At 44.0% G+C, this 15,254-nt stretch overlaps 2 long non-coding RNA genes across 2 annotated transcripts; one reads left to right on the top strand and one right to left on the bottom strand.

The window, feature by feature from the left end:
* Nucleotides 1–11,945: 11,945 nt before the first annotated feature.
* On the top strand, nucleotides 11,946–13,365 carry LOC148373090 (uncharacterized). Its single transcript, XR_015849584.1, has 2 exons — nucleotides 11,946–12,189; nucleotides 12,899–13,365. It is a non-coding gene; the product is annotated as an uncharacterized LOC148373090 (long non-coding RNA).
* Nucleotides 13,366–13,448: 83 nt separating this feature from the next.
* Nucleotides 13,449–14,956, bottom strand: LOC148373091 (uncharacterized). Its single transcript, XR_015849583.1, has 2 exons — nucleotides 14,554–14,956; nucleotides 13,449–13,824 (listed from the first exon to the last, which is right to left on the bottom strand). It is a non-coding gene; the product is annotated as an uncharacterized LOC148373091 (long non-coding RNA).
* Nucleotides 14,957–15,254: the final 298 nt, after the last annotated feature.

Raw genomic sequence — 15,254 nt, forward strand, 5'->3', positions numbered from 1 at the left:
ACTCTTTACAGAGCGGGAAGGAGACACGAAGAGCATGCCATGATTCACGCATATGCACCGTGTTTCCAGGTAGAACTCTGGTAGTGGTGAATGGAAACAAGTGTCTTCCTATTTCCTTGTCTTTCGTGGCTTCTATTGTGAACGATAGCGCTTTGTAGCATATAAAAGACTGTTTACAGAGAGAGAAGGGGACACGAAGAGCATGCCATGATTAAAGCATACGCACCGAGTCGCCAAGTAGAAGTAGTGGTAAATGGAAAAAAAGTATCTTCCTCTTTCCTTGTCTTTCGTGGGGTCTATTGTGAACGATAGCGCTTTGTAGCCTCCAAAAGACTCTTTACAGAGCAGGAAGGAGACACGAAGAGCATGCCATGATTCACGCATATGCACCGTGTTTCCAGGTAGAACTCTGGTAGTGGTGAATGGAAACAAGTGTCTTCCTATTTCCTTGTCTTTCGTGGCTTCTATTGTGAACGATAGCGCTTTGTAGCATATAAAAGACTGTTTACAGAGAGAGAAGGGGACACGAAGAGCATGCCATGATTAAAGCATACGCACCGAGTCGCCAAGTAGAAGTAGTGGTAAATGGAAAAAAAGTATCTTCCTCTTTCCTTGTCTTTCGTGGGGTCTATTGTGAACGATAGCGCTTTGTAGCCTCCAAAAGACTCTTTACAGAGCGGGAAGGAGACACGAAGAGCATGCCATGATTCACGCATATGCACCGTGTTTCCAGGTAGAACTCTGGTAGTGGTGAATGGAAACAAGTGTCTTCCTCTTTCCTTGTCTTTCGTGGCTTCTATTGTGAACGATAGCGCTTTGTAGCATATAAAAGACTGTTTATAGAGAGAGAAGGGGACACGAAGAGCATGCCATGATTCATGCATATGCACCGAGTCGCCAAGTAGAAGTAGTGGTAAATGGAAAAAAGTATCTTCCTCTTTCCTTGTCTTTCGTGGGGTCTGTTGTGAACGATAGCTCTTTGTAGCATCCAAAAGACTCTTTACAGAGCAGGAAGGAGACACGAAGAGCATGCCATGATTCACGCATATGCACTGTGTTTCCAGGTAGAACTCTGGTAGTGGTGAATGGAAACAAGTGTCTTCCTCTTTCCTTGTCTTTCGTGGCTTCTATTGTGAACGATAGCGCTTTGTAGCATATAAAAGACTGTTTATAGAGAGAGAAGGGGACACGAAGAGCATGCCATGATTCATGCATATGCACCGAGTCGCCAAGTAGAACTGTGGTAGTGATAAATGGAAAAAAGTATCTTCCTCTTTCCTTGTCTTTCGTGGGGTCGATTGTGAACGATAGCGTTTTGTAGCATCCAAAAGACTCTTTACAGAGCGGGAAGGAGACACGAAGAGCATGCCATGATTCACGCATATGCACCGTGTTTCCAGGTAGAACTCTGATAGTGCTGAATGGAAACAAGTGTCTTCCTATTTCCTTGTCTTTCGTGGCTTCTATTGTGAACGATAGCTTTTTGTAGCATACAAAAGACTGTTTACAGAGAGAGAAGGGGACACGAAGAGCATGCCATGATTCATGCATATGCACCGAGTCGCCAAGTAGAACTGTGGTAGTGATAAATGGAAAAAAGTATCTTCCTCTTTCCTTGTCTTTCGTGGGGTCGATTGTGAACGATAGCGTTTTGTAGCATCCAAAAGACTCTTTACAGAGCGGGAAGGAGACACGAAGAGCATGCCATGATTCACGCATATGCACCGTGTTTCCAGGTAGAACTCTGATAGTGCTGAATGGAAACAAGTGTCTTCCTATTTCCTTGTCTTTCGTGGCTTCTATTGTGAACGATAGCTTTTTGTAGCATACAAAAGACTGTTTACAGAGAGAGAAGGGGACACGAAGAGCATGCCATGATTCATGCATATGCACCGAGTCGCCAAGTAGAACTGTGGTAGTGATAAATGGAAAAAAGTATCTTCCTCTTTCCTTGTCTTTCGTGGGGTCGATTGTGAACGATAGCGTTTTGTAGCATCCAAAAGACTCTTTACAGAGCGGGAAGGAGACACGAAGAGCATGCCATGATTCACGCATATGCACCGTGTTTCCAGGTAGAACTCTGATAGTGCTGAATGGAAACAAGTGTCTTCCTATTTCCTTGTCTTTCGTGGCTTCTATTGTGAACGATAGCTTTTTGTAGCATACAAAAGACTGTTTACAGAGAGAGAAGGGGACACGAAGAGCATGCCATGATTCATGCATATGCACCGAGTCGCCAAGTAGAACTGTGGTAGTGATAAATGGAAAAAAGTATCTTCCTCTTTCCTTGTCTTTCGTGGGGTCGATTGTGAACGATAGCGTTTTGTAGCATCCAAAAGACTCTTTACAGAGCGGGAAGGAGACACGAAGAGCATGCCATGATTCACGCATATGCACCGTGTTTCCAGGTAGAACTCTGATAGTGCTGAATGGAAACAAGTGTCTTCCTATTTCCTTGTCTTTCGTGGCTTCTATTGTGAACGATAGCTTTTTGTAGCATACAAAAGACTGTTTACAGAGAGAGAAGGGGACACGAAGAGCATGCCATGATTCATGCATATGAACCGAGTCGCCAAGTAGAACTGTGGTAGTGATAAATGGAAAAAAGTATCTTCCTCTTTCCTTGTCTTTCGTGGGGTCGATTGTGAACGATAGCGTTTTGTAGCATCCAAAAGACTCTTTACAGAGCGGGAAGGAGACACGAAGAGCATGCCATGATTCACGCATATGCACCGTGTTTCCAGGTAGAACTCTGATAGTGCTGAATGGAAACAAGTGTCTTCCTATTTCCTTGTCTTTCGTGGCTTCTATTGTGAACGATAGCTTTTTGTAGCATACAAAAGACTGTTTACAGAGAGAGAAGGGGACACGAAGAGCATGCCATGATTCATGCATATGCACCGAGTCGCCAAGTAGAACTGTGGTAGTGATAAATGGAAAAAAGTATCTTCCTCTTTCCTTGTCTTTCGTGGGGTCGATTGTGAACGATAGCGTTTTGTAGCATCCAAAAGACTCTTTACAGAGCGGGAAGGAGACACGAAGAGCATGCCATGATTCACGCATATGCACCGTGTTTCCAGGTAGAACTCTGATAGTGCTGAATGGAAACAAGTGTCTTCCTATTTCCTTGTCTTTCGTGGCTTCTATTGTGAACGATAGCTTTTTGTAGCATACAAAAGACTGTTTACAGAGAGAGAAGGGGACACGAAGAGCATGCCATGATTCATGCATATGAACCGAGTCGCCAAGTAGAACTGTGGTAGTGATAAATGGAAAAAAGTATCTTCCTCTTTCCTTGTCTTTCGTGGGGTCGATTGTGAACGATAGCGTTTTGTAGCATCCAAAAGACTCTTTACAGAGCGGGAAGGAGACACGAAGAGCATGCCATGATTCACGCATATGCACCGTGTTTCCAGGTAGAACTCTGATAGTGCTGAATGGAAACAAGTGTCTTCCTATTTCCTTGTCTTTCGTGGCTTCTATTGTGAACGATAGCGCTTTGTAGCATATAAAAGACTGTTTACAGAGAGAGAAGGGGACACGAAGAGCATGCCGGGATTCGCACATTGCCAGATAGAACTCTGGGAGCGGTGAAGGTTTACTGTACTGTATTTTTGACATTGTATCCTGAAACGCCTTTGTAACTAGAGGCAATATTTTCCTTTTTAGGTACTTTGTAACCTGAAACTTTTCTATCTAGAGACATTTGTATGTAGAGGTACCCGAGTACTTTAATGTTTTTTCTGTGTTGCTTTGATGATAATATTCCTCACATCATGTCATTTTCAGGTATTAGTGCATTATTTTCCATTTCATGCTTTTTCAAGTATTTTGGATTGCACTACAAATGCAGCGAATGTCAGGACCAGAACAAAAACAGGACCCAATCGCGTGACGTTTAGCACAAGGTTTATTGAAAGAGAGAGGAAGTGCTGCGTCCACGATCCAGTGTTCGCTGGGCACGGGAAGCAAGTCGCTCTTGTACTCAGATTGTGATCCGAACGCAAAAAATGGATCTTCCGTAGCGAGCGGTGGCGGTTTCAGGGGCGGGAAACTGGTCTGGTAGCCGGGACAGGAGAGCAAGACGTGGTCGGGGTCGGAAACGAGTCGTAAGCCAGAACGGGAGAGTAGACGTAGTCGGGAACATAAAGGGGTCATAAGCCGGGACGGGAGAGCAGACGTGGTCAGGATCGTAGTCGACAAACGGGAGCAAAATCTGGACAGGCGGGTCAAAAAAGGCTTGCCTAGTATTCACTGAGGTTCGCAGACGGACTGACAACAGGAGACAGACGGGACTGGGTTCAAATACTGGCGGGGAGCCAATCAGGGCGCCAAATGAGCCGGCACAGCTGAGTCCATCGGTAATCATGACAGCGAATTGAGTGGTGAAGCCAATAGTATTTGTTTATGTCTGTCACGAGGTTTTGTTCGGACCCAAATGCAGGACAACCGGGAAACGGAATACAAGGAACGTGATCACCAAAAGGGGGGGTGTTTGTCACGGTTGCCATGGCGCCCAATTGGTCCCCGTCGTGCAGCGCCAGGTTCTGTCACGGTTGCCAGGGCGCCCAATTGGCCCCGCCCATGGACACAAGCTGAAACGTGTTGACAGATTGCTCCCTGTCACTACTTAAACGCTGTCCTGTGAGCCGCTTTTTGTCGGAGCGTCTGCAAAACTCTGTTGTGATACTTCAAGCCCTGTAAATCCCCGTTTTGCCTGTGTTCTGCTCCTGTTTTGTTCTCGCCCCGATCGGTTTGATTTTGACCACTTCCTCGTTCCGATCAATCTACTTCCGCGACCAAGTATACGCTCATTTCTCTTCTCCCCAATAAACAGTGAGTAACGTTACGCGATTGGGTTCTGCTTCCTGTTTCCTGTTCCGGTACGTGACACGTTTATTCCTGACAAAAAACAATATTGCATCTGGTGCCAGGTAGAACTCTGGGAGCGTATTGTATTTTTGACCTTGTATCCTTTGTAACTAGATTAGCCGCACGCAAGTAAGATTAGCCGCGCGCATGCTAACCAGAAGGGGTAAAAAAGCACAGCGCTTGAACTGCACTTAGCCAAACAATACGGCCGAGCTGCTCGTTTTCTCGACAACCTTGCTCTCGATATGTCGGACGCGGAAGGGGAGGAATTTGCCCCGAGGCTGGCGCGGAAAATCAGAAGACCCTTACCATGCGGGCCCCCTTTCAAGCCCCGAGCCACGTATCCATAATTCAGCCGCGATTTAGAGGGGGGCCGCCTCTTCGGCTTGCAACCGACACCTTTGTGGTCAAACGCTCTCCGCCGATGTTCCCTCTAAACTGCGCCGTTCCGCACTGCCGAAACCTTTGTACCAGGAAAAATTTTTTATTTCACTACTTAATTCTGTTTCAGTACTTTTTCACACTGTACTCGCTTTTGTACATCTTCCGTACTTTTCATGACTTTTTCAATGAAATTCCATGCTTTTAAATAGTTCTGCAAAGTTTTTTCTTTTTAGTTTGTTCTTGGTACTGTCAGGACCAGAACGGAGACAGGACCCACTTGCGTTGCGTTTTATTGGAAGAAAGGGAAAGGGTTGCGCCCACGATCCAGTGATTGCTGGACCCGGGAGGCAGGTCGCTCTGAACGCGGAAGTGGCGAGCGATGGTGGTGTCGGGAACGGAAAAACGGGTCATTAGCCGGGACAGGAGAGAAAAAATGTCGGGGTCGGAAGCGATTCATAAGCAAGGAAAGGAGAGTAGACGTTGTCGGGGACAAAAGAGGTCGAAAGCCAGGACTGGAGTGTAGACGTGATCAGGATCAAAAACGGGTCAGTAGCCGGAACAGGAGAGCAAAAACGTGGTCGGGGTCGGAAGCGATTCATAAGCAAGGAAAGGAGAGTAGACGTGGTCGGGGACAAAAGAGTTCGAAAGCCAGGACTGGAGAGTAGACGTGATCAGGATCAAAAACGGGTCAGTAGCCGGAACAGGAGAGCAAAAACGTGGTCGGGGTCGGAAGCGATTCATAAGCCAGGAAAGGAGAGTAGATGTGATCGGAGACAAAAAGAGTTCGAAAGCCGTGACGGGCGAGTAGACGTGATCAGGATCAAAAACGGGTCAGTAGCCGGAACAGGAGAGCAAAAACGTGGTCGGGGTCGGAAGCTATTCATAAGCCAGGAAAGGAGAGTAGACGTGGTTGGGGACAAAAAGAGTTCGAAAGCCGTGACGGGCGAGTAGACGTGATCAGGATCAAAAACGGGTCAGTAGCCGGAACAGGAGAGCAAAAACGTGGTCGGGGTCGGAAGCGATTCATAAGCAAGGAAAGGAGAGTAGACGTGGTTGGGGACAAAAGAGGTCGAAAGCCAGGACTGGAGAGTAGACGTGATCAGGATCAAAAACGGGTCAGTAGCCGGAACAGGAGAGCAAAAACGTGGTCGGGGTCGGAAGCGATTCATAAGCCAGGAAAGGAGAGTAGACGTGGTCGGAGACTAAAAGAGTTCGAAAGCCGTGACGGGCGAGTAGACGTGATCAGGATCAAAAACGGGTCAGTAGCCGGAACAGGAGAGCAAAAACGTGGTCGGGGTCGGAAGCGATTCATAAGCAAGGAAAGGAAAGTAGACGTGGTCGGGATCAAAAATGGGTTGAAGCCGGTGGACTGTCTTTTTTTGGGTCGAGTAAACAAAAGAAGCCATGTTCAGAACAGCTAATATTCACTGTTCCATTCATGTTTAGAAAGTTACAAGTTACAATAACTGTCTATACACATCAGGAACCAGAAAAGGATCCGGACCCAAACGCGTGACGTTTCTCACACAAGCCTTTTATTTTACGGGAAATGGGGAGTCATGCAAAATTAGGCAGCAGAATGGCGTGAAATGAGAGGAAGCCAGAGGCTGGCGAGATAGATTCCAATTGCCCGAGCAGATATCGGACAGGACGGGACAGACAAGATTGATAATGAAACAGGATATTGAAAATAAACAGGACAAACTAGATGGGAACGAAAACTGGAGAAAATAATAAACAGGACAAAAATGGGCAGAAACCAAACTGAGAACCGATATTAAACAGGACAAAATCAGCGGGAACAATACTGTACAGGAAATACCAACAGGGACAGGACCAAGTCGAAACCCACGTCTTGCGGGGCAGAGATTCGTTGACGGACTGACAAACGAAGAGTGAGAGCACTGAGCTTAAAAAGACGGGACACGGGCGGGACCAATTGGGCGCCATGGCAACCGTGACAATACAAGCTATTGAGTTGAATAACAATAGTTCTTTTCAGTTTTTTTATATCTCTTATATTATTATTATTTTTTTTATATATATATATATTCTTAATTGAGCAATTTCCCCGTTAATTCATTTATTTTTTTCATCGTCTTCTGCGTTTAAAAAATAAAAATGTTTGAGAACATCAAAATGTTTTTTACCAGATGTTTTGTTTGTGAAAACCCTGATGGAAAATCTCATTGGAGACCCCTACAGGGTCGGAGAGGAACTGCAACGGACCGATGGCCAGCCAACGTCGTCCCACCTCAAGGTCCCGGCTGCCCGGCTGTTTTTTTTTTTTTACCCATTATCCCTTTCAGCCTTTTATGTATCTATTGTTCTAAATAGGATCCGGTTTGACCTTGAAGCGGGAACGGCAATCGCCTGTCTGTCGGCGCTGACCTTGAACCGGGTCTCTTTCTGAGTGCATTGACTCATTTAACTCCTGGCGGCGTTATCGACGTCACGTAATCGGGAACGTTACGGATGATGAAGAACTCCCTCACGTGCCGGGCGGGCGCCACGAGGATGCACAACGTACGAGTGAGGCGCAGGTACCAAGCGAATAAGCTTGTCTGAAGGTGTTTTTGTCTTTTTATTTCTTTCAATTTCATAGATCTGAGATTGCTTGTTCTCAGCCAATCAGAACGTGAGGATGACGACAGCCATCTTTGTATCACATGTGATTAATGTTCCCTCTCAGCTAGCCAGCTCACGAAAATCAGGGCTCAGAATTGTTAGTTAAGAAGCCAATTAAGTCAAAGTTACGGTGCATGAAGGTCAAAATACACGGGTTCCACTGACGTTGTGTTCTTAATGCGGTATTTTGAAGTCGAGTCGAAGTAGAACGAAGTTGAGTCAAGTCAGTAGAGTTTTATGAGAACCGGCTTCTTCGGCTCGGCTCACTAAAGAGAACCGGCTCTTTCGGGTCCCAAACGGCTCTTCGAGTTGTTTTTGCTTATTTCATCCCTACACGACCAAATATTATGTAAACTTATGCACAAAATGACTTAAAGGAAGGCGGGAAATAGAGAAAAAAAAATACCAAAATGAAAAAGTAGTGAAAAGCCGAGAAAAAAGAAACAAAAGGAAGAGAAAAAAGAAGGAAAAATTCAGAAAAAAAGCCAGAAAAAAGAAAAAAACAAAAAAAAGGAAAAAAGGGAATAGAGAACAAAAAGCAAGAAAAAAGTAACAGTTAGGAAAAAATAAACACAATGAGATTTTGTTAAAAAGGAAATTAAAAAAAGGAGAAAAAAACAGGTAAAAATAAAATATAGTTTGTGTTGGATTCAAATCATTTCCAATGATACCAAGTCGATCTTGTTGCCAACATTGTACGAAAAAAATGTGATGAAAATACAGTTGTGTATCGTGCAACCGACTAAAAAAGCACACGCTCGACAATGGTACCTCTACTTACGAATGGATTTGTAACCTGAAACATGTGTTTTGTATCAAAAATGGTTCGACGATGTGTTTGGGGCACTTGTAACGCTGCTCAATGATTGGTAGGGGTGAGGAGCGTTCCCTTTTCCTCAGCCAAAAACTGATTTGGAAAAGTGTTTGAAGTGGATAAAGGAATGCTGTCGCCTTCATGTACAACTACACATGAATATGGTTGATGGGAACCGGAACAAAGTAATTTGTTCTACAGTTAGTATTACATTTTGATTAGATTTGAGGCATAGGCTTCTGTTGGGTTTTTGATATCACAGCACCTTTTTTTACCCTGACTCCCACTTGTCCTGTGTTTTGCTCCTGTCTGTCCCCCGGCTTTGACCCGTTTTTGATCCTGACCACGTCTACTCTCTTGTCCCGGCTTTTGACCTCTTTTTGTCCCCAACCACGTCTTCTCTCCTATTCGAGCTTACGACTCGCTTCCGACCCGACCACGTTTTTGCACTCCTGTCCCGGCTACGGAACTATTTTTTTTGTCCCCGACACCGCCATCGCTCGCCAAGGAAGTCCCACTTTCGCGTTCAGCAACCACTGGATCGTGGCCGCAACCCTTTCTCTTTCTTCCAATAAACTTGTGAGAAATGCAATGCAAGTGGGTCCTGTCTCCATTCTGGTCCTGACAATTTAGCTCACAGTAGACGGACTAGCCCAATGCCAAATGAAATGCGGTAAAAAAGGCTGAAATCTCGATAATAATAAGTCGTTTCACTATATTCAAAGTCTGTGATGATACATGTCCCAAAGCCAAGGCTTTCCAGCATGGATCTCTGTGAAGTAGGCTTAAACGTATTTACTCAAGGTGTGTATTACTAATCAGTTTGATGTTCCCTTTTGGGGTTTTTTAGTCTTCCTGTCTTTGTTTACGTTTCCAGGGGGGGTGGTCTTTGGTCTTTGGTCTTTGTCTCAACATACCAGGACTTTTCCATGTCTTGCAATCTGAATAAAACACAGAAGCAGACGGGGGATGACTGAGATTGAGATGGAGATTTGAGCGAGCATGGAAAAATCTCATCTCCTTGGTTGCAACTGGCTAAAATACTTAAGTCTATGCCTGGTGGTCGTTTTAGACCCTACAATCTCTGTTTCTGATCCCCTTCCTCCGGCTTCTCCAGACAATGTTTAGAAGCCGACCACGGCGGGTCCTGAAGGCTGTAGATCATTCCTTCGCTTTATGTCCTTTTTCTTAACGCGCATTGCTCTTCGAGGAACACTTAACCTGTTCCGACTTCATCTCCGACCTGTTATCGACCCTCTTAAATTGGCAGACGGGAACGTGTCCGAAGAAAACACCCAAACGGCCCGAAAGGAATTATGACCGTCGTTACTTCAGGAGAAGGCGGGCTTTTGGATCTGTTGGATCTCAAGAACAGATGAAGTGAGATGAGTGCTACAAAACACAGGAATTAAAGGACATTTCTATTCCAACCAGAGACGTTTCTGGTTCTTGGAAATGGGATTAACAACACCGGATGTGCCTGTGATGAACCGGAACAGGAGGAGAACCCAATCGCGTGACGTTTCTCACACAAGCAGGAAATGGGGCACATTAACCCAATGCCAGTTATTCAGTGATTGTGGGGCGGAAGACGTACGGCAGCAGTCTGGCGTGGAATGACAGGAAGCCAGAGGCTGAGGAGATCGATACCAATTGCTTGAGCAGATATCGGATAGATGGAGCGATACCGGACAGGACGTGACATCAAAACTGGATATTAAAATTAAACAGGACAACCTAAACAGGAACAAAACTGGAGATCAATATTAAACAGGACAAAATAGACGGGAACAATACCGTACAGGAAACACAGGCGGGGAACGGGACAGAGTCAAAACCCACGTCTGGCGGGCACAGAGGTTCGTTGACGGACTGACAAAGGAAAAATGAGAACACTGAGCTTAAATAGAAGGGAAGCTAATCTGGCAATGAGCCGCGGCTGGTGCGAACACAGGCGGGGCCAATTGGGCGCCATGGCAACCATGACAGTGTCAAGATTAGAGTTTTAACTGGGGATGCACGGAAACGATTGGGCCGATATTCTTCTGATGAATAATTGCGTCTCCACCAAAAACTTTATACTCGGGGGCCCCCAAGATGAGAGTTTGAAGCCCCGGCCTTAATACAAAAAGTTAAAGGGGCAGTGTGTATGTTGTTCCCACTAGATGTCGCTGTATTCTGTCTTGCCACTATAAACGAGTGCTAAAAGCACAACGAAAGGAGACAAGATACGGTGACTCAAATGGACCTTATTACTTTTGAAAAGGAGATAAAAAAGAAAGGAAAAAGAAATAAGAAAAGAAAAGTCAAGTCCTGTTTATTTGTTTGGCCCTTAATCACAAAGAGTCTCAAAGGGCTGCACAGTTCAAAGACTATTGCAAACCACTGACTATTATGACACTATCACCTGATCTAAGACCTACATGAGGGCAAGGAAATACTCAAAAACCTCAAGTCAAGTCCTGTTTATTTTTTTGGCCCTTAATCACAAAGAGTCTCAAAGGGCTGCAAAGACCACCGATTATTGCAAACCACTGACTATTATGACACCATCCCCTGATCTAAGACCAACAGGAGGGCAAGGAAAAACTCAAAAACATCAGTCAAGTCAAGTCATGTTTGTTTGTTTGGCCCTTAATCACAAAGAGTCTCAAAGGGCTGCACAGATCAAAGACTATTGCAAACCACAGACTATTATGACACCATCCCCTGATCTAAAACCTACATAACGGCAAGGAAATGCTCAAAAACCTCAAGTCAAGTCAAGTCCTGTTTATTTTTTGAGCCCTTAATCACAAAGAGTCTCAAAGGGCTGCACAGAGTTCAGATTATTGCAAACCACAGATTATTATGACACCATCCCCTGATCTAACACCAACAGGAGGGGCAAGGAAAAACTCAAAAACATCAATCAAGTCAAGTCATGTTTATTTTTTTGGCCCTTAATCACAAAGAGTCTCAAAGGGCTGCACAGAGTACAGACTATTGCGAACCACAGACTATTAAGACACCATCCCCTGATCTAAAACATACATGAGGGCAAGGAAAAACTCAAAAATCTCAAGTCAAGTCATGTTTGTTTGTGACGCCCTTAATCACAAAGAGGGTCAGGGTTAGGGTGAGGGTTAGGGTTAGGGCTCTACAGACTAATATGACACCGTCCCCTGATCTAAAACCGACATGAGGGCAAATAATACACAGATATTGTCAACATCAAATATAGGTTATTCATATGCTATAGAGTCAAAGGCTGAGTCCCATTCTTCGCACTTTCACTCGCTATGTGCCCTAGTCACTCGGTTTGCGCGTTCACGTGAAAATGGGGTGTGTCCCGATACTCTCAAGACCGAGGCAGAAGTGCCCTCAAACCAAGTCGTAACCACTTCAAGACCGAGGGGGCTCTCGACCTCACTTGGCAGCGAAGTGACTACCCAGAAGGCTTTGCGAATTCTCAATATCAACAAAGATGCCCGAAAAGGAACCACACAAATGTAAGTAGTTTTCCACAACCACGCATGTATTTGCAATAAAATGTATTGAGATATCTTAGTTAGACGTAAATGCAATAGAAAATCGTATTTTCGCGTTAAAACACGAACATTGCAAAATCGCTACTTTACGAAGTGCACTAATCTACCAAGGGAGCTGGCAAAAAAAAAACCTTCACGCTACAAACTGTAAAGTAGGATAACTGTGCAGAAAATCACGGTTCAGCCCATCCCTGTTTTTATCTTAAACGAGTCGTGCTTTTCATGTACATGGCCAGTCGCTAAAGGAGCATAGTCAGAATACCGTTCTGGACATAAGCGCTTGTTTACTGCACACAATTTCGGGTGTCGTGTTTTATTTACAATATGATTCTTTCATGTGAGATCAGAATGCATTAGTTTTCATCATGCATTACGAGTAATGTCTCCGAATTTCACGTGGAAATACAGTTGAAACAAACTACTATCACATAGTTCACTGTCTTCTCTGTAAACACATATTAAGTGAACGAATTACCTTCTCAAAATGTTGTCCAAATGTGGAGACAATTCTAAAGCATATGTGATGCTGGCCAATAGAAGGCTCATACAGCCATAAGAATAACATGTCAATTTCATGTCTCACATCAACTAGTTGAGCATCGTATACACAGTTGTTTTTGTACAATACATCAGCATTAAGTAATTCTTGTTTTTTCCACCCAACCTAAAGGCCATTGTAGAACGTCCCGTGGAAGAGCTGGTCACCATCACAGCTACCACGCCATCCACACCACCGGGCACGTCGTTGGCACCTTCTAATCCGGCGCCAAACCCCAAATCACCCAGAAAAAAAAGGAAGCACGATACACTCCTTGACTTTTTGAAAGTGGAGTCTGCCGGAGTGAGGAAAAGTCTCGAAGAAACTGTGGCCAAAACTGAGCGGTTCCCGTCCTTTTTGGGAAGCTCGTGGACAAATTTCCAGAACAGTGACATCTCTGCAATGTTTCCCTTTGTTTTATAAAAGGAAAATATTTTTTTTTATTAAGAACTCAATGAAGTTCCAGTTTGTGTTTTCCAGCTTCATGGAAGTATTGGTATATTTTTGTTAAAATTTGTGACACATTATTTATTTACTATTATGTATTTTGGCCCAATGTGAGTTTGTTTTTCTGAAAGTAAAGTATTATTTAAGCTGGAGTGATTTGTAGTTGTTTTCTGTCCAACAGTCACATAGTTCACACGCAGTATCTCACATCATTATGAAATAAACCACCAAGGTGTTACTCAAAATGAAGATGTTTATTGAATAGTAATGCAGAAAAGCACATAATGCAAATGTGGGTCTGACTTAAAGAGCCTAAAATATGGCTTTTGGGCAATTTATTCCATATTAACTGTGGACAATTCTTTGTACGGTGGACCTGGGAACCCTGAAGACCCGTGACACCACACGGTAGGACAGAGCGTGGGCCAGCCAGTACACGTAGATCAGGACCTCCAGCCATGGCCCTGTTCCCTCTTTAGCAGCTCCTGCAGGGCCCACATAACCTTCTTGCTCAACCTTAAGTCCTGAATGAGTTCTGACTCCACATTCAACCATAAGCACAGGATGGGAACATTCCTGTCCAACCTGTCCATGCTTATGGGACAGCCACTCTGGAACACAATAGAAAACAAACATTTTAGACATAAATGTGGGCATAGAAAAGAAAAAGACCGCTTTAACTGTGATGTAAGCATCATGAAAAAATGTTGAAATTTTTTTGGTTTGAACAAATTTATTGACACTAATAACAAAAAAAAACAATCATGACAATCACAACAGCAATCAAGCACATTCACAATATTATATTCCGATATGATGTTATTAACAGCAAACACAATGTGAGGGTTTGAACAACCCTTCTCGAAAATCCTATTTGCAATCAAGCATATTCACAATTTCATTATATGATATCTTTGTTAGTGTCAATAGATCTGTCCAAGCCAAAGTCGATTGTCTTTTTTGGTCTGAACAAATCCCTTGACACCAACAACAGAAAACAATCATGACCAAACAACAGCAATCAAGCACCTTTTTTATATCCAATGACAACTCTTTTGAATTAAATTCCTTATGAACTAAGGTTTTTGGGTCGTACAGGGAAGTTTGGTGACGATATTATGTCAGCTTAAGGGTCAGGTGGACTGTTCTTGTGTTTGTTTACTTTTCGTCATGTCACACATTCAAGACCCCTACTATGTGTCATAAAATGGCATTAAGATACTAATAAGTAGATTGCCATTTATGTCTACACAAACATAGGGTATTATGTGAACGTGCATTGTATGTTTACTCTTACTGTATTTGACCGAACGGGTCATTTTTTTACTGAGTGTACGTACCTTGTAAAGGTGAATCAGCACTACATAGCGCCGAAGCTGTCTTCAGTATAGCACATTTCTCCTCCGTTGATTGGAGACACGGAAAAGATGATGAGCTTTCAGGCAATCGGTAATAACACAGCTGTAGCGGGCATTTTTAACGTTGCACGAAATCTCCAACTGACACACTACTGAACACGCCTCAGGTTGAGACTCGAGTTGTTTACATGTGACGTAGGCCTATACGTCACTAAGGTCTACAGCCAATTAATATTACCGCCATCTCCTGGACAGGGGTGGAACCTTGCAAGTCTTGTCCAAACCTTTTCCACTTTGCACTCGACTCGATGAGGGCACTCCTCTATCGAGGGACCTCACTGGAGGGTTCTCGGGGCCGAGTGAGAGAAATGGGATTGGGCCAAAGTGTGTTTTAAGCTTGGATTTAAACATTTCCACTGAGGTTGCAGATCGAATCTCAGGGGGAAGAGCATTCCACTGCACCAAGGCCCCCAATGGAAAACACTGTCGGATTTCTTCTTGGCTCTTGGGACCAAAGAGAAAAAAGGAAACAATACATAATGCAAAACTGAAGAAAAACAAAAGAAAAGAAAAATGAAAGAAATAAAAAGGAGAAAATTGCATTTTTTTTTCATCACAGAAACAAAATTGGATGATACTCCCCAAAACTGACAAATTAAAGAAATCCACCAAAAAGCATCTCT

The sequence above is a fragment of the Urocampus carinirostris genome, chromosome 2, assembly GCF_059441175.1.
Source record: "Urocampus carinirostris isolate Australia breed hairy pipefish chromosome 2, RoL_Ucar_1.0, whole genome shotgun sequence".
Classification (NCBI taxonomy): domain Eukaryota; kingdom Metazoa; phylum Chordata; class Actinopteri; order Syngnathiformes; family Syngnathidae; genus Urocampus; species Urocampus carinirostris.